General features: G+C 36.6%; 1 protein-coding gene across 1 annotated transcript in view; it reads right to left on the reverse strand.

Moving 5' to 3' along the window:
* The window catches only part of LOC145271055 (uncharacterized), a 158,797-nt gene extending 142,735 nt beyond the window's left edge, over positions 1 to 16,062 (reverse strand). The window contains exons 1-2 of the mRNA XM_080126602.1: positions 16,024 to 16,062; positions 1,615 to 1,653 (exon numbers count right to left, since the gene is read on the reverse strand). The gene's annotated coding sequence lies outside the window, so the exon portion shown is untranslated. The remainder of the gene's footprint in view (positions 1 to 1,614; positions 1,654 to 16,023) is intronic.
* Positions 16,063 to 20,516: the final 4,454 nt, after the last annotated feature.

Genomic DNA, 20,516 nt, shown 5'->3' on the forward strand with positions numbered 1-20,516 from the left:
AGGAGCTGCTAAAAAATGGACTTGTCTTGCCTTGATAGAGTTCAAAATAGACTTCGTAGCCTCGTAGGAGATGTCCTTTTCTCTTCGCTGCGAGTTTGTCTCTGATGTATCGTTATTTTCATGGAAAGTGTTCGACTGAGCTTCAATCTATGGTCCCCCCTCGCCTAACTTTCACAAGAAACACTCGTCTAGCTGAAAACACTATCAATAATTCCCTCCACTCTTTATCTGTGCCTAAACCTAAACGTAGATTCCATGAACAAAGCTTCTTTCTTAGAACTGCACGCCTGTGGAATTGTCTTCCGTTTTCCTGCTTTCCGGCTGACTACAATATGGTTGTGTTCAAGTCTAACGTAAATAAGTTCTTGATGAGCCGTTCCATATAAGTTATCAAATTTTACGAACTTTCATTACTAATGATTACTATATTGTCCAATTTCTACTGTACACTCTTTAACCCTTATCCTTGAGTGGCCTCTTGGCCTTGATAATGTGGTGATGCCTGTGTAAAAAATAAATGCATATATCATTATATATATATACATATATATAATATATATATATATATATATTATATATATGTATATATATATATATATTATATCATAGATAAAAAAATATCATCAAATAAATAATAAATAATAAGAAAAAATTAATTTACTTACAAATTTATATATATATATATATATATATATATATATAAATGGTGAATGCTCTGATGAACTGCAAGCACTTGTGCCCCACGACGTGAACACCCTCGATAGACCCGACAGGCTGGTAAATCCCACCCCCACACTGTAGAGATCCCTAGATGTAAAAGATCTTTTTACTCCAATAGTTTCTTCCTCAGAACTGCTACACTCTGGAATTCCATTCCAGGTCCCTGCTTCCCCAACAGTACTGACGTGCAGAAGTTCAAGTGTAACGTGAACCGACATCTTGCTGCCCAAATCTCTACATAGTACCCCAGTAGTTGTTGCCCCTGATAGTAGCCCCCTACACCAAAGTGGCAATGTGCCTTGTTTGGGGTGAAAATGTAATTAAAAAAAAAAATTCATCTATCTATTCATGGTGGTCACAAATTTCGTGTTCAATTTAGTATGACGTTATAATTGAAAACTGAACCCCCACGTGAAAAGTTTTAAAAAATATTTTTATTTTTTTTATTTTTCAAATTTTTTATAATCTGGAATATTGGAAACTACTTGATGGATGTTAATGAATCATCGTTGCGGACCAGGATATAAAATACCCTAACTCGCTACAAGAAAAAATAATGAAACGAATTGAATGAAGGAAACAAAGAACTCAAATATATATATATATATATATATATATATATATATATATATATATATATATATATATATATGAATGGAAATGTATAAAAAAGAATACGAAAAGTATAAAAGCTTATAACTTTTCTTTATTCGTTTTCAATTGGTGACGTGCAGGAATACAAAATAATATTATGAAAAAAAAATTTAAAAACTTTTTTTATAAGTACATAATTTTCGACCGATCCTTCAGTCTTCATCGGTGTAGTGAAAGTATATATATATATATATTATATTATAGATAAAAAAATATAAAAATTATAATTAATTTACTTACAATTGGCAATGGAGAACAACCATCGGTATCTTTTCCTTCCTGGAAAACCAAAAAACATATTTCATTAGATTTTTCAGTTTAATAAACTTTGTCCACGGTAAGTAATTTACGTGACTAAAATAGGATATCTCCATGTTTTTTATTGACTGGAAGTAGCTTTGTGACAAGTAGTTTTCATGGTTTTTTCGCTGTAAGTGGCACGTCACCGTGTTTTATTGACTGTAATAATTTTGATGCTTAAAATGCAAAACGGTTTTATAGTTTTTTCACTGTAAATAATTTGGGTTACATAAATAAAACATGTCGCAGACCAGGATATAAAATATCATAACTCGCTACAAGAAAAAATAATGAAACGAATTGAATGAAGGAAACAAAGAACTCAAATGCTGGAATTAAATAAACATGTCGTTTATTTTCTGTTGAGAAATGAAAGTCTTGGGTGTACACGTGTTCATTCAGCCGTTGACGACTACACGCGTGGAAGGAAAGGGGGAATGCAATAGAGAAACGCGAAGTGGCAAGCCGGCCTGTAGAAAGAGAGGGTTAAGCTCAGTAGAGCGTCGCGCACATGTCTGTTTTGATGGACCAAAGGCGAAGGGGAGATAGAGTGATGTTAGAGCACGCAGTTGGTTCGTCGACTAAGCAGCTCAAACGCTGGTCCGGACGAAAAAAGGGAAGTTGACAGATTTTGTTGTCAGTGTTCTGGGTGCGCATGTCTGGTTTTCACTTTAAAGGAAGTGACGTCACAGCTCGGGTGTGTGTGTGTGTGCGCGTTAGCGTGTGTGTGTGTGTGTGCACATGAATGTGAGTGCATGTATGAGGATGTGTATATGCGTGTGTGTGTGTGTGTGTATGTGCGTGAATGGCTTCAAACTCAGATGCCTCCGTAATCTTCTCAACATCCGCTGGCAAGACAGAATTCCTGACACAGAAGTCTTGAAGCGCGCGGGGCTCCATACCATCACCACCATAATCCGCAAAACCCAGCTCCGGTGGGCAGGCCATGTCTATCGCATGCACGACAGGCGAATCCCCAAACAACAAATATGTTTAGTTTGTAGGAGACCAGGATATAAAATATCATAACTCGCTACAAGAAAAAATAATGAAACGAATTGAATGAACGAAACAAAGAACTCAAATGCTGGAATTAAATAAACATTCGGGTCAAATTATGCAAGAGTATCAAAAATATATTAAAATATAAATGATAAACACTAAAAATTAAATATGATTTTTGTATTGTTTTAAAGGTTAAAACACTTCCAAGACACACACACACACACACACACACACACATATATATATATATATATATATATATGTAAATGAATGTGCTTATGTCATTGAAAAAAATAGTCTTATGTCATTGAATATATATATATATATATATATATATATATATATGTATATATATGTATATGTATATATATATATATGTATATATGATGATGATGATTGCAAACGTACATCCAAAGATGGAATACTGTTGCAACATCTGGGCAGGAGCTGCTAGAAAGGACTTGTCCTTCCTTGATAGGGTTCAAAATAGACTTCGTAGCCTCGTAGGAGATGTCCTTTTCTCTTCTCTGCAACCTCTTTTTTATTTATTTTTTTTTTTTACATGAGGGTCACCACTTATCAAGGCCCGAAAGCCACTCAGGGATAAGGGTTATTGCGTGTACAGTAATCAATGAGATAGTATTGTAGTAATCATTAGTATTGGGGGTTTTGATAGAGTGTCTTACTTAAGGGGGCGGTTTGTCAGGAATTTGTTTATGTTGGACTTGAAGACGTCCAAGTTGTAGCCAGGTGGGAAACAGAAGAGACATTGCGAGTTTGTCACTGTTTTATCGTTATTTTCATGGAAAGTGTTCGACTGAGCTTCAATCTATGGTCTCCCTCGCCAAACTTTCACAAGAAACACTCGTCTAGCTGAAAACACTATCAATAATTCCCCCCACTCTTCATCTGTGCCTAAACCTAAACGTAGATGCCATGATCAAAGCTTCTTTCTTAGAACTGCACGCCTGTGGAATTGTCTTCCGTTTTCCTGCTTTCCAGCTGACTATAATATGGTTGTCTTCAAGTCCAACGTGAACAAGTTTCTGATGAGCCGTTCCACTTAAGGTAACAAATTTACCGAACTTCCATTACTATCGATTACTATATTGTCCTTTTGACTACTCTACACTTTTTAACCCTTATCCTTGAGTGGCCTCTCGGCCTTGATAAGTGCTGATGCCTATGTAAAAATAAAAATAGAAACGTAGTCTTACTGTAAGATAAATTTTATGTTTTTTCAACTGTAAATAATTAAGGTGACTAAAATAAAACGTTTTTATGGTTCTTCACTATAATTTAGGTGATTAAAATAGGACGGCTCCGTGTTTTATTGACTGTAAGTAGTTTTTGTGACAAGGTCTTCTAATGAAAATTTGATCATATCGAATCACTGGAAGAATTCATAATGTAATTAAATCCTTCTTAAGTTAGAGAAAATCCAAGTTGTCGTAGACGGTCGTACATCCAAACAATGTGACATGAATGCGGTAGTACCTCAGGGGTCTATCCTTGGACCTCTGTTATTCCTGATATTCATAAATTGTTACAGAGAGAGAGAGAGAGAGAGAGAGAGGTGAGTAAACGTGGAGGTAGACACGTTTACCAGAACCGAAAGTCAGCTGACCAGATTACGTATGAGTGACGTGGTCAGGTTGGCTAGATCTGAGAGATTTGATTTGGGCTTTGAAGAAGACGGACGGTTTTTTCCGTTGTCTCCCCCTCTTAATTGGGGAGGGGGGAGACGAACGCTGACGTGTGTGAAGAAGAACCCACACAAGCCGATTTCACGGGTGAAAAATGGTGGGATCTTTCTATCGATCCAGTAGATATCTCACTGCTGATGCAATTCTCTATCTATATGAGCCAGGTACGTCCAAGGATGGAATACTGTTGCCACATCTGGGCAGGAGCTGCTAGAAAGGACTTGTCCTGCCTTGATCGAGTTCAAAATAGACTTCGTAGCCTCGTAGGAGATGTCCTTTTCTCTTCCTTGCAACCTCTATCTCACAGAAGAGATGTTGCGAGTTTGTCTCTGATGTATCGTTATTTTCATGGAAAGTGTTCGACTGAGCTTCAATCTATGGTCCGCCCTCGCAAAACTTTCACAAGAAACACTCGTCTAGCTGTAAACACTATCAATAATTCCCCCCCACTCTTTATCTGTGCCTAAACCTAAACGTAGATTCCATGAACAAAGCTTTTTTATTAGAACTGCACGCCTGTGGAATTGTCTTCCATTTTCCTGCTTTCCGGCTGACTACAATATGGTTGTGTTCAAGTCTAACGTAAATAAGTTCTTGATGAGCCGTTCCATATAAGTTATCAAATTTAACAAATTTTCATTACTAATGATTACTATATTGTCCAATTTCTACTGTACACTCTTTAACCCTTATCCTTGAGTGGCCTCTTGGCCTTGATAATGAGTTGATACCTATGAAAAAAAAAAAAAAGAAAAAGTCCAATGTGAACAAGTTCTAATTGAATCGTCCCCCTAAGTAATGCAAGTTACAAAATTCCCACTGTTTACTATGCTAAAATCACAATGACTAATGTATACCTATTAACCCTTATCCTTGAGTGGCCTCTAGGCCTTGATAAGTGGTGACACCCTTGTAAAAAAAACAAAAAAAAATTGATGTTTCAAAATCCTGTGTAGACAAAAGATTTTGAAACATCAGTTGGAAATATTTACTGATTTAAAACCACCTGAACAGTGAGAATTATATATATATTTTTTTTCTCACTGGTTTTCCAACTGAAACCAATTTCCCTCTTTCCTCATTCGTTTCTTAGTTTTTAATTTATCATTCTGACGTTTCCTCTTAGAGGGTCAGACGATAAGGCCTTAAGGAAACATATATATATATATATATATATATATATATATATATATATATATATATATATATATATATATATGTTTTATTCTTTATTTCTGAAAACACTATCAATATCAAACCCATTTCTGTAAAGGTCTGAGGGAGATACAGACGGCCAAAAAAAACGGCCGGGTAGCTGAAACAATAATGTAACTTAACAGAAAGATACGGTAATAAAAAATAAAACGCATATCTGCTCTACAACAGTATTGAGCACTTTCTTCAGTTTTTACTAATTACCATTTCCACTAAATATATATATCTATATATCTATAAAAGTGAACGTGTCTGTCTGTCTGTCTGTCTGTCTGTCTGTCTGTCTGTGTACATTTCCCTACGCAATAACTCTGTCAATTTTTAGTCTATAGACTCGAAATTTGAAATACCGGGTACTGAGATTTGGGAAAATCGATGTGACGGGTGTCAGCCAGAAATTTGGCTGTTAAGGGGTCAAATTTCAACGATTTGACCTTTAAGAACTCTACCAAACTCCTCCGACAATTTTGGGTCTACACCCTTGAAATTTTAGGTATAGGTTCCGTGGACATGGATCTAACGTAATAACTTGATTTGAGGCCAAAACAATAAATTTTCAGGGGTCATAATAGGGGCCAAAGTTTTAAAAAATTACCCCCTTTTTTTTTTTTGCTCAGCATACACCTCTAAACACCCGGGCAACGCCGGGCACCCATGCTAGTATATATATATATATATATAAGTTAATTTAGTATCCAACCAAATGGCTACATATAGGCATACATGTTTCGGCGAAAACCCGGCAAGGGAATCGCTTCGTCAGGCCAAAGACATCTCTTGCTGTTTCAACTCAAACATTTCCAATTTATAACTAGTACTACATCGTATTTAAGTGTAAAGGGGGAGACAGGATCTAAAAAGAAAGTATATACATTAAAATGTGATGACATAATGGACGATCACATTTTTATGTATATACTTTCTTTTTAGATCCTGTCTCCCCCTTTACACGTAAATACGATGTAGTACTAGTTATAAATTGGAAATTTTTGAGGTGAAACAACAAGAGATGTCTTTGGCCTGACGAAGCGATTCCCTTGCCGGGTTTTCGCCGAAACATGTATGCCTATATGTAGCCATTTAGTTGGATACTAAATTAACTTATTTTGGCTCTGTCTAAACATTGAGCACTCTTTTGGTAGGCACACTTAATAATTACTACCAATACAATATATATATATATATATATATATATATATATATATATATATACATATATATACATATATATATATATATATATATACATATATATATATGTATATATATATATATATATACATATATATATATATATATATATATATGTATATATATATATATATATACATATATATATATATATATATATATATATATATACATATATATATATATATATATATATATATATATATATATATATATATATATATATATATATATATACATATATATATATATATATATATATATATATATATATATATACATATATATATATATATATATACATATATATATATATATATATATATATACATATATATATATATATATATATATATATGTGAGATAGACAGGAAATTCGATTCCCACTGAAGGTATTTCCAACTTTATTGCATCTTTATTGATAAGAAAGTCTTTGAAAGAAATTATTTTATGCAAGCAATTAAGTCTATAAGATCTCGATATTATAATAATTTTGCATTAATTTTGTTGTGATTAAAGAAAAAATTAATATTTATTTGCAGTTAAGCAGCGTTTCACATTTCTCACTTCACATCTTTTATGCGATAATTATTTCATGTAGCAATTCTGCTTACAATCAAAAAATAATGCATTCATTCAAAAGCCAAGGCCGGTTGACGCGAGAGAGTGGGATGCTTCTACTTATAATATGATCAGAAACCAGAATTGCTCCTTAAAAAAAATGTTGAATCTTTTAGCACATTTTTTTTTTTCGTGTTAACAGGAGAAAAATCTGTTGCTCTTTGCCTACAAAATTACAAAGTCCAGGACCTGTACAGTACAGCTACCCACTAAGAATTCTTCATCTCAAGGAATAGATACCCACCGGAAAACTGTGTCTCATCGTGTTTGTCTTGATTCGTGTGTGGGGGGTGCACATTTGAATAAGCATTTGTTGCGCCTAAGAGTATTTTGCGCTTTGCTCATTTATGTGCGTTGTTATTGGGATTTGTTCAATGTGGGGATGAATTTTGTTATGAAGTTTCTGCTTGTGTTAGTAAGTAGAAATAGTTGTTATTTTAGAAAATGACCATTATCCAAAATTTTTTTTTTTTTTTACACAGGCATCACCACATTATCAAGGCCAAGAGGCCACTCGAGGATAAGGGTTAAAGAGTGTACAGTAGAAATTGGACAATATAGTAATCATTAGTAATGAAAATTCGGTAAATTTGATAACTTCTATGGAACGGCTCATCAAGAACTTGTTTACTGCTTATAATATCAGAAACCAGAATTGCTCCTTAAAAAAATATTGAATCTTTTAGCACATTTATTTTTTGTGTTTTTTTTCACGACATCATCAACGCTCTGATCCCCATCTGGCATCAATTGGGGTGGATGGCTCTCGTCTGGGAGAGGCCCCTGTTTTGACAAGCTTCTGGGTTTGACCTTTACTCCTGATCTGAAATGGAACATGTACATCAAGTCTGTTGCCAAGGTCGCTGGAAAGATGGTGGGATCCTTCTACCGCTCCAGAAGATATCTCACTACTGATGCAATTCTCTATCTATATAAAAGCCAAGTATGGAATACTGCTGCCATATCTGGGCAAGAGCTGCTATAAACAGCCTATCCTGCCTTGACAGAGTACAAAATAGACTTTGTGGTTTAGTGGGGGATGCCCTTTTCTCTACCCTGCAACCTCTCTCCCACAGAAGAGATCTTGCAAAGCCTATCCTTGTTTTATCGTTATCTCCATAGCAGGTGCTCGTCTGAACTCCAATCTCTGGTCCCCCCCCCTCGCCAATCTTTCACGAAAAACACCCGTCTAGCTGAATCCACTGTGAAAAATTTCCCCCACTCTATATCTGTGCCTAAATCAAAACGTGGATTCCATGAACAAAGCTTCTTTCTTAGAACTGCACGCCTGTGGAACTCTGTTCCGTCTGCCTGCTTCCCACCTGACTACAACTTGGATGTGTTCAAGTCCAACGTTAACAAATTCCTAATGAACCACGCCCTTAAGTAAACACTTCATCAAATCTCCACACTAATGTACTGTACTTGCAATAACCCTTATCCCTGAGTGGCTTTCGGGCCTTGATAAGTGGTGACCACCGTGTACAAAAAAAAAAAATCTCTCTGTCTCTCTCTGCACTGTTACTTTGTTTCTCTCCTCTTTTTATTGATAAATCTTCGACCTGTTAACGTATTTCCTCGCCAGCTTGTTATTGCACTTTGGCTGGCTTTTGGTCTGACCCAGGACCGATTGACGTCATGGATACAAGTCGCTACAAATCCCGGGATTTCCATTGTTTATTTTCGTTTGCCTGGATGTAGCTTAGGTCACCTTTTCCTGGGGCCGATCGTTCTTTTGATTGTTTATTTCTCTGAAGCGAAACTGAATTAAAGGTTACTCGAACCTAACATCCAATTACATTGAAGGCATTGCCAGGGCCGCTGCAAGAAAGGTGGGCTCTCTCTACCGTGCTAGAAAACTACTAACACCCGAAAGTATCCTGTACCTCTATAAGGCCACCATTCGCCCATGTATCGAGTATTGCTGTCACATCTGGGCTGGTGCATCTGCTACTAGTCTCTCGCTCCTTGACAAGGTTCAAAAGAGAGTCGCAAACCTGATATGCCCTGAACTGGCATCTAAGCTTCAGCCTCTGTCCCATCGACGAAATGTTGCATCCCTCTGCCTTTTCTACAAGTATTTTAGTGGTGAATGCTCTGACGAACTGCAATCACTTGTGCCCCCCCCCGACGTGAGCACCCTCGACAAACCCGACAGGCTGCTAAATCCCACCCCGTCACAGTAGAGATCCCTAGATGTAAAAGATCTTTTTACTCCAATAGTTTCTTCCCCAGAACCGCTAGACTTTGGAATTCCATTCCAGGTCCCTGCTTCCCCAACAGTACTGACGTGCAGAAGTTCAAGTGTAACGTGAACCGACACCTTGCTGCCCAAATCCCTACATAGTACCCCAGTAGTTGTTGCCCCTGATAGTAGCCCCCTACACCAAAGTGGCAATTTGCCTTGTTTGGGGTGAAAATGTAATAAAAAAAAAACTCTAACTTAACATCCAAATCTGACCCTACAAATCCCGAGTTAGGGTTCGGCAATGTCTTGTTTGATGTGAATTATGATTAATCAAGTTTTTTTGTTCTTTTTTGATGAAAAAAATGTTGACTTTATTTTCTTCTTTGAAAATTAGAATAAATCAAATATTCGTCTGAGATTTTCTCACCGACATTTTTTTTGCTACCGTGTGAAAAAAAAAAGGCAGTTTCCATTAGTCATTCAGTAGCTAATCAGGATTAATCAACCTCAAAGATCACCGCATATATATATATCTATCGATCCGGTAGATATCTCACTGCTGATGCTATTCTCTATCTATATAAGAGCCAGGTACGTCCAAGGATGGAATACTGTTGCCACATCAGGAGCTGCTAGAAAGGACTTGTCCTGCCTTAATAGAGTTCAAAATAGACTTTGTAGCCTCGTAGGAGATGCCATTTTCTCTTCCTTGCAACCTTTATCTCACAGAAGAGATGTTGCGAGTTTGTCTCTGATGTATCGTTATTTTCATGGAAAGTGTTCGACTGAGCTTCAATCTATGGTCCCCCCTCGCCAAACTTTCACAAGAAACACTCGTCTAGCTGTAAACACTATCAATAATTCCCCCCACTCTTTATCTGTGCCTAAACCTAAACGTAGATTCCATGAACAAAGCTTCTTTCTTAGAACTGCACGCCTGTGGAATTGTCTTCCGTTTTCCTGCTTTCCGGCTGACTACAATATGGTTGTGTTCAAGTCTAAAGTAAATAAGTTCTTGATGAGCCGTTCCATATAAGTTATCAAATTTACCAAATTTTCATTACTAATGATTACTATATTGTCCAATTTCTACTGTACACTCTTTAACCCTTATCCTTGAGTGGCCTCTGGGCCTTGATAATGTGGTGATGCCTATGTAAAAAAAAAAAAAAAATATATCTATATCTATATATATATATATATAAGTGAAAATGTCTGTGTGTGTGTCTGTCTGTCTGTCTGTCTGTCTGTCTGTACATTTCCCTACACAATAACTCTGTCAATTTAAAATCTACAGACTCGAAATTTGATATACAGGGTATTGAGATTTGGAAAGATCTTTGTAATCGGTTTTCGGCCAGAAATTTTACTGTTAAGGGGTCAAAGTTCAACGATTTGACCTTTGAGAGCTCTATCAAACTTCTCCGACAATTTTGGGTATAAACACTTGAAATTTTAGATATAGGTTCCTTAGACATGGATCTAAATTAATAACTTGATTTGAGCCCGAAACAAAAAAAATGTTAAGGGGTCATAATAAGGGCCAAAGTTAAAAAAAAAAATTTGACCTCTGCGGTCTCTACCAAATTACTCAGACACTTTCTGGTCTAAACATTTGAAATTTTACATTCAGAGATAGGGCAAGCTTTTTAATTGGTTTGGGTCGAAAATTTGAGCTACCAATATATAAATGTATGTATGTATGTATGTTTGCATGTCTGTCTAAAACTTTTGACAGAGGCAACACAAGATCAGTGTCAGTTTGAATTGTCCTAGTGACATATGGCCGAGTGCTCCTAGACGTTGTATCAAAGTTTACAGTTACCGAAAGGTGCTGAGTTCAATCCTGAACGAAAGCAGTGAAAAAGTAACATTCAAAACAGAGAATCAGCAACTATGTCCCAAAGCCTAGCTGTAGTCCGAACACGGTACCCCCGTAATAATAATAAAGGGTTGGGTTCGAGACTCCTAACAAACGGTTCCCCAGTTCGATACAAAACACCTGACGAAGGCCAGAGAGCAAAACGGCCGAAACGTTGTGACTATAACAACTAAGATGAGGAAGTCACTCCGACAATCTCAATCAATGAACTTGTTGTGCAATGTGTGTGGACCACAGCAGCCTCCCCCTCAGTCACAGGCTGGCGCTGGACCTGGCCAAGGATCTGGTCAACCTCCACCAGGGCCTGGCGGTCCAGTCAATAAAAAATATTTTAAAAATTGGGAGTTAAGTAGGATGTCCCCCAGTATGAAAGGGTGAATGTGGTATTATGGTGAAAGAAGATATTAGCTGGGAGAAACTTTTGATTTTGTTTAGTTCTGGAGTGACAAGGATGACCAACGACCCCCACAATCCCCCCCTTTTGAGTTGGCCATTGCTCATTGTTGATTTTCAATGTATTTTTAACATGAATAAAGAATTTAATATCTCAAAGTGTAGTATCTGTTCTTCAGATACTACACTTCCATTTCTCGTTCTCTTTCACGACTGAGACAATTTTTTATTTTTGTATCTTTTCTCCACGTTAAAAAACGACCCTGGTGTCTAACTCTGCCCCCGTGGGGATGCATTGTAAATAGGTACTCTCAACAGATGCAACAATTCCAGCAGCAGGGAATGCCTCCTGCATCTCAGTCTTTAGTTATGCCACCACCACAAGCCCCACAGGTCTACCCACAAACTCCACTCGCATATCTCGAACAGACAATGTCTAATATTGGTATTCCATAAAAGAAATAAAGTTTATATCTTTTTTTACTTATTTTATTTTTCTTCTGATGTTTCGTTTTTTTATTCACTCTTCGCCCTAAACAAAGCAAGTGCCACTTTGTAATAGGGGGCTACTATCAGGGGCATAATTTGCAGGGGCATTATGAAGGGAGATGAGTAGAAAGATGTTTGTTCACATTACACTTGAACTTCTGCATGTCAGTGCAGTTGGGAAAGCAGAATCCCGGAAGGGAGTTCCAAAGACCTGCAGTTCTGGGGAAGAAACTACTGGAGTAGAAGGTTCTCTTACATCTAGGGATCTCTACTGTGAAGGGGTGGGATTTAGCTGCTTGTCGGGTTTGTCAGGGGTATTCACGTCGAGGGGGTACAAGTCTTTGTAGTTCGACAGAGCATTCACCATTAAAGTACTTGTAGAACAGGCAGAGGGATGCAACATTTCGTCGATGGGACAGAGGCTGAAACTTAGATGACAGTTCAGGACCTATCAAGTTGGCGACTCTCTTTTGAACCCTGTCCAGGAGCGAGAGACAAGCAGCAGATGCACCAGCCCAAATGTGAATACTCCATACATGGTGGCCTTATAGAGGTACAGGATACTTTCAGGTGTCAGTAGTTTTCTAGCATGGTAGAAAGAGCCTACCTTTTTCACAGCGGCCCTGGCAATGCTTTCAATATAATTGTTCCAACTCATGTTTCCTGTGAACGTTAGGCTGAGGAGTTTAAAAGATGTACTTTCAGATAAAGAGTTTTTGGCCATTGCTATTGGTGGTAGAGAATACTTATTTCTTCCTCTGATTCTGACGACAGGTGTCCGAAAAAAAAGTAGTTTTTTTTTTTTTTATTCTATTTTATTTTACTACAAAGACAAAAACAGACATGATTCGTTTATTTTAAACTATTTAAAATATTGGTGCTTCTGCACTAGTGGGACGAAATGTTGTAGTCGATAGATGTAGTTTTCAAAACAAAATAATAAGTTTGCAATCGAAATTACCTGAATTATTAAAAAAAACGAAAAAACAATTTAAACTGTTTCCGATATTTTCATTTTTTAATGTCTTGATTAAATTTTACCAGTACAAGACAAAATATTATTTAGACGAAAAATTCACGATCAAATCGTTTGTTCTATTTTTTTTTTTTTTTGTCAATTCTAATAAATCACAATGGTAGTTTCCAAATTATGCAGTCGAAATTACCTGAATATTAATGAATTATTAAAAAAAAACAACTTTAATCATGTTAGTAGGTGAAAAATTGCCGCCATCTTGTCTAAATCAAAACGGAAAAATACCTCCCTTTTGAACTCTCCTGTGTCTGTTTTTTAATTTCTTTAATAAATAATTTTCTACCTATATCGATTTTCATAATTCTTGGATATAACCATCTTAAAAATATAAGGAATCGGTTGAAATGAATGCCTATCGTCTTGGAAAGGCTCCATGTTTTGACAAGTTTCTGGGCTTTAAATGGAACACGTATATCAAATCCATTGCCAAGGTCGCTGGAAAAATGACGGGGTCCTTCTACCACTCCGGTAGATATCTCACTACTGATGCAATTCTCTATCAATATAGAAGCCACGTATGGCCAAGGATGGAGTATTGCTGCCACATCTGGGCAGTAGCTGCTAAAGACAGCCTATCCTGCCTTGACAGAGTACAAAATAGACTTCATAGATTAGTGGGGGATGCCCTTTTCTCTTCCCTGCAATCTCTCTCCCACAGAAGAGACTTGCGAGCCTGTCTTTATTTCCATGGCAGGTACTCGTCTGAGCTCCAATCCCTCGTCCCCCCTCGCCAATCTTTCACGAGAAACACTCGTCTAGCTGTAAACACTATCAATAATTTCCCCCACTCTTTATCTGTGCCTAAACCTAAACGTAGATTCCATGAACAAAGCTACTTTCTTAGAACTGCATGCCTGTGGAACTCTGTTCCGTCTGCCTGTTTCCCACCTGACTACAACCTGGATGTCTTCAAGTCCAATGTTAACAAATTCCTGATGAACCGCTCCCTTAAGTAGACACTTTATCAAATCTCAACACTAACGTACTGTACATGCAATAACCCTTATCCCTGAGTGGCTTCCGGGCCTTGATAAGTGGTGATCACTGTGTAAAAAAAAAAAAAAAAAGGAGCTACTAGAAGCAGCTTATCTTGTCTTCACAAAATAGATTTCGTGGCTTAGTGGGAGATGCAGCAAAAATAACCTTCTTAGCGACACACAATATGGTTTCTGTTCGGCTAGATCTACAGCAGATGTGCTTACAGTTATATCTCATAGGATTAGCGAATCTCTCGACAGAGGCAACCTTTCTAGGGCAGTTGCTCTTGACATATCTTAGGCCTTTGATAGGGTATGGCATAAAGGTTTACTTCACAAGATCTCCAGCTATGGTATAGTTGGAAAAGTCTTCTCAATTATTAAATCATTTCTTTCTGATAGGTTCATAAGAGTAGTAAGTAGTTGATGGGCAAAAATCAGAAGCTCACAGTATTAATGCTGGAGTCCCTCAGGGGTTCATCGTTGACCCAACTCTTTTCCTGATCTACATTAATGATCTTCCAAATCATATCCTTACATCATTCGTAGACATTTTTGTTGACGACACTACCATCTATGGTAGCACATCTAAGACAGTAAACGACCAAGTTCTCTCCAATTCTCTCTCCTCTGATCTTGAGCACGTAGTACAATGGGGAAAGGAGTGGCTGGTTACTTTTAATGCATCTAAAACCAAGCTTCTATCTTTACATCATCAACGTTCTGATCCCCATCTGTCATCAATTAAAATAAATGGCTCTCATCTTGGGGAGGCTTCATGTTTTGACAGGCTTCTGGGCTTGACCATTACTCCTGATCTTAAATGGAACACATACATCAAATCTGTTGCCAAGGCCGCTGGAAAAATGGTGGGATCTTTCTATCGATCCAGTAGATATCTCACTGCTGATGCAATTCTCTATCTTTATAAGAGCCAGATACGTCCATGGATGGAATACTGTTGCCACATATGGGCAGGAGGTGCTAGAAAGGACTTGTCCTGCCTTGATAGAGTTCAAAATAGACTTCATAGCCTCGTAGGAGATGTCCTTTTCTCTTCCCTGCAACCTCTATCTCACAGAAGAAATGTTGCGAGTTTGTCTCTGATGTATCGTTATTTTCATGGAAAGTGTTCGACTGAGCTTCAATCTATGGTCCCCCCTCGCCAAACTTTCACAAGAAACACTCGTCTAGCTGTAAACACTATCAATAATTCCCCCCACTCTTTATCTGTGCCTAAACCTAAATATAGATTCCATGAACAAAGTTTGTTTTTTCTAGCTTAGTAGGAGATGCTTTTTTTCTCTTCCCTGCAACCTCTTTCTCACAGAAGAGACGTTGCGAGCCTATCCGTGCTTTATCGTTATTTTCATGGCGAGTGCTCGTCTGAGCTCCAATCTAATTTCCCACACTCTTTATCTGTACCTATACCTAAATATAGATTCCATGAACAAAGTTTGTTTTTTCCCTGCTTTTGAGCTGACTACAATTTGATTGTCTTCAAGTCCAATGTAAACAAGTTCTTACTTATGTTTACTACGCTATAATCGCATTTACTAATTGTAAACCCATTAACCCGTATCCTCGAGTGGCCTCCGGGTCTTGATAAGTGGTGATTCCTGTGTGTAAAAAAAAAAAAAACTTACCTTGAAAGACGTTGGTAGAGATGGAGCATCCAAAACCCTGTTAAAACGAGAAAGAAAACTTTTTGAGATGAGGATTGGTTATTCTTTCTTATCAAGGCCCGGAAGCCACTCAGGGATAAGGGTTATTCGAATTATTTGGGTTCATCGGACTACTGTTCTCATCTTGAGTGTGATTTTCACATCTCAGTCGATGTAACCTTCGACCTTCTTTCTTTTTTTTTTTTTACATGGTAGTCATTACTTACCAAGACCCAGAAGCCATTCGGGGATAAGAAGAAGAAACCTTCTCTATCACCAATAGCAATGGCCAAGAACACATTACCCAAAAGTTCTTTTTTTTTTTTTTTACACAGTGATCACCACTTATCAAGGCCCGGAAGCCATTCAGGGATAAGGGTTATTGCAAGTACATTACGTTAGTGTGGAGATTTGATGAAGTGTTTACATAAGGGGGCGGTTCATTAGGAATTTGTTAACATTGGACTTGAAGACATCCAAGTTGTAATCCGGTGGGAAGCAGGCAGACGGAACAGAGTTTCACAGTCATGCAGTTCGAAGAAAGAAGCTTTGTTCATGGAATCCACGTTTTGATTTAGGCACAGATATAGAGTAGGGGAAATTTTTCACAGTGGATTCAGCTAGACGGGTGTTTTTCATGAAAGATTGGCGAGGGGGGACCAGAGATTGGAGTTCAGACGAGCACCTGCCATGGAAATAACGATAAAACAACGATAGGCTCGCAACGTCTCTTCTGTGGGAGAGAGGTTGCAGGGTAGAGAAAAGGGCATCCTCACTAAGCCACGAAGTCTATTTTGTACTCTGTCAAGGCAGGATAGGCTGTTTTTAGCAGCTCCTGCACAGATATGGCAACAGTATTCCGTCCTTCTTCAGGTGTATCTTGTCGAACTCAGGAAAGTTTCTGTCGAATTCGGAACTTTGAACAGAATTTCGAGCAGGGATATTTTTCAGTCACCCACACTGAGGATTGAACCTGAAACCTTCAGGAGAACATCACCACTATGTGTCTTTGCTTTTCTCAATTGCAAATTACTTAGAACCTTTATCCAGTCATGGTTGACAGAACAAGAACATGCTACCCCCATGAAGTAAATAAAGGGTTTCGCTCGAAATTCCGTCCAAATTTCCAAATTCGACAGAAACATTCCAGAGTTTGACAAAATACACCTGAAGAAGGTCGGAGGTTACATCGACCGAAACGTTGTGAAAAATCACACTCAAGATGAGAACAAAATAACACGAAAGAAAAAGAAATTTAATAAATATTTTTTTTATTTAAAAAAAAACTAGCAGTTCACCCGAATTCGCTCGTGTCCTATATACTGTGTATATGTATATATGATGAAAATAATTTTATTTCATATCGTCGGATTTAATCCAGCTCAACAATCATATATATATATATGTATGCACACACACACACACACGCGCACATATATATATATATATATATATATATATATATATATATATATATATATATATATATATGATGAAAATAATGGAAATAGTATTCCGACAAAATAGAGAAATAAAAAATTATTTATTTATTTATTTATGCCTTTATTCATCCAGAGGAAGTCTCGAAATAAAGACGAAACGTTGATGAACACATAATACGGTTTGTTCCTTTTTATTTTCTCTATATGTATATATATATATATTAAAGTTGGCTTGCTAAGTGAATGCAGAAATGAATGTTGGCTGAAGGCCAGTTAAGCTTTCTGCCAATTCACTTCTTTCTTTTTATTATTAGTATATTAATTTTTTAGATACTAGTGCTAGCAGTTTAGCCCAGATTTACTATGTATTGTTCATAACTGTATGTGCATATGTTATATATTAAAAAGTTTGACTCATATATATACTAGCAAAAGTACCCGTCGTTGACTGGGTTCAAAAACAGCCTACAGAAAATGGACTCTGATTTATGAAAGTATGATAGGTTATGAAAAGGAAGGGTTGTAAAGAGATAGCTTCGAATTTGGGGGTATCAAAACCAAAGGAAAATATCATGAAAATAAAACTAAAATAGATAAACCCCATAATTTATTATACGATACCTGTTCACACTGAAACACATCACAATATTCTGTGAATCTATATTAAAAAACCTTGTTAAACTTTGTGACATATTTCCATTCTATGGAGGTCAGGCACGAACGAACACCCCATAATTTTATTATACCATATTTCTTCAAACTGAAACATAATTATCAAAGTATACTTACGCAGATAGATATGAAAAGTCTTTATTAAAGTTTGTGCCTATTTCCATTCTATGGAGGCCAGGCGCGAATGCAGACTCCACAATTTTATTATACCATCCCTATTTAAGTTAAAACATACTTATCAAAGTATTATTATGTACATCTATATCAAAAACACTTGTAAACGTTTTTTTTTTTTTAATTTTTTATTTCCATACTTTGTGGATAGAGATTCGATTTTCATTTACTTTTCTTCTTTTTCTTTTCTGTGCCCTCTCGACGTAAATACCCCCCCCCCGACAAACCCGACAAGCAGCTAAATCCCACCCCGTCACAGCAGAGATCCCTAGATGTAAGAGAGCCTTCTACTACAGTAGTCTCTTCTCTAGGACAGCTAAACTTTGGAATTCCCTTCCGGGTCCCTGCTTCCCCAACTGTACTGACATGCAGAAGTTCAAGTGCAACGTGAACCGACATCTTGCTGCCCAACTCCCTACACAGTACCCCTGATGCCCATGTCCCTGATAGTAGCCCCTACAACTGAGTGGCAATGTGCCTTGTTTGGGGTGAAAATATAATTAAAAAAAAAAAAATTAATAATGAAATTAATAAAAAGAAATGTATTTTTTCCAATCTGATAGATTTATTTCATGTAATATAAGCAATAATATATATAGAACTCTTCATGCCATGGTATTTCAAAGCCTGGTGCTTCTCATCAAAAGAGGCGAGAAGATTTATTTCATGTGATATAAGCAGAAATATGGTCTGTTTGAACAACAGCATTGCCGCCGCCGTCTACCATTGTTTTATTCAGCGCCGTACATCGAAAAGAGGTAAGTATTCAAATTTATCTATTTTGATCTATTTTTATGGTTCTGTTGAAATCGTGTTCTTTGCGATACAGATTTTTCAAACAAGAATTAACGTTCTGACAGATATTTCTATGTGCAACGGTAATAGATTAATCAGTTTGACCTACTTAAGCCTGGCATTTGTGAGCTGTGTGAAGACTGACTTATTCAGACCAAGATCCGTCTCGTTTTGCCCCATACTTGGGGCAAAACGGGACAATACAGTTAGCTGAATAAATCATCTGTATTTTTAAATCATCACTGAATGGCAGGAGAGCAGTTAAAAACGAGGTAAATTTTTAATGTGACAAAACTCTAATCTTTAAAGACGGGGGGGGGGGGATAAAAATTATGCCTTTCTGTATAGATTTCGCCTTCAGTCCCCGAAACCATATTGCCTCCAATTCTCTCCAACTCTACCGTGCAAGAAAACTACTAACACCCGAAAGTATCCTATACCTCTATAAGGCTACCATTTGCCCATGTATGGAGTATTGCCGTCATATTTGGGCTGGTGCGTCTGCTACTAGTCTTTCGCTCCTAGACAAGGTTTAAAAGAGAGTCGCCAATCTGATAGGTCCTGAACTGTCATCTAAGCTTCAGCCTCTGTCACATCAACGAAATGTTGCATCCCTCTGCCTGTTCTACAAGTACTTTAACGGTGAATGCTCTGACGAACTGCAAGCACTTGTGCCCCCACAATGTAAACACCCTCAACAAACCTGACAGGCAGAAACAAATAAAAGGAACAAAAAAAAACAAACAAAAAAACAAACAAAAAACAAACAAAAAACAAACAAAATAACAAACAAAAAAAAATACACAAACAAAAAACAAATACACAAACAAAAAACAAAAACAAATACACAAACAAAAACCAAACAAAAAACAAACAAAAAACAAAAACCAAACAAAAACAAAAACAAATAAACAAACAAAAAACAAAAAAAAACAAAAAAATAAACAAACAAAAAACAAACAAAAAAACAAACAAAAAACAAAAACAAATAAACAAACAAAAACAAACAAAAACGAACAAAAAAACAAACAAAAAAACAAAAAACAAAAAGCAAACAAAAACAAAAACAAAAAGCAAACAAAAAACAAAAACAAATAAACAAACAAAAAACAAACAAAAAACAAACAAAAAACAAAAAGCAAACAAAAACAAAAATAAATAAACAAACAAAAAACAAACAAAAAACAAACAAAAAAACAAAAAGCAAACAAAAAACAAAAAACAAATAAACAAACAAAAAACAAAAAAAAAACAAACAAAAAACAAATACACAAACAAAAAACAAAAACAAATAAACAAACAAAAAACAAACAAAAAACAAATAAACAAACAAAAACAAACAAAAACAAACAAAAAAACAAAAAGCAAACAAAAACAAAAACAAATAAACAA

Source organism: Euprymna scolopes, chromosome 46 (genome assembly GCF_053919585.1).
Source record: "Euprymna scolopes isolate OS-2025 chromosome 46, ASM5391958v1, whole genome shotgun sequence".
NCBI lineage: Eukaryota > Metazoa > Mollusca > Cephalopoda > Sepiida > Sepiolidae > Euprymna > Euprymna scolopes.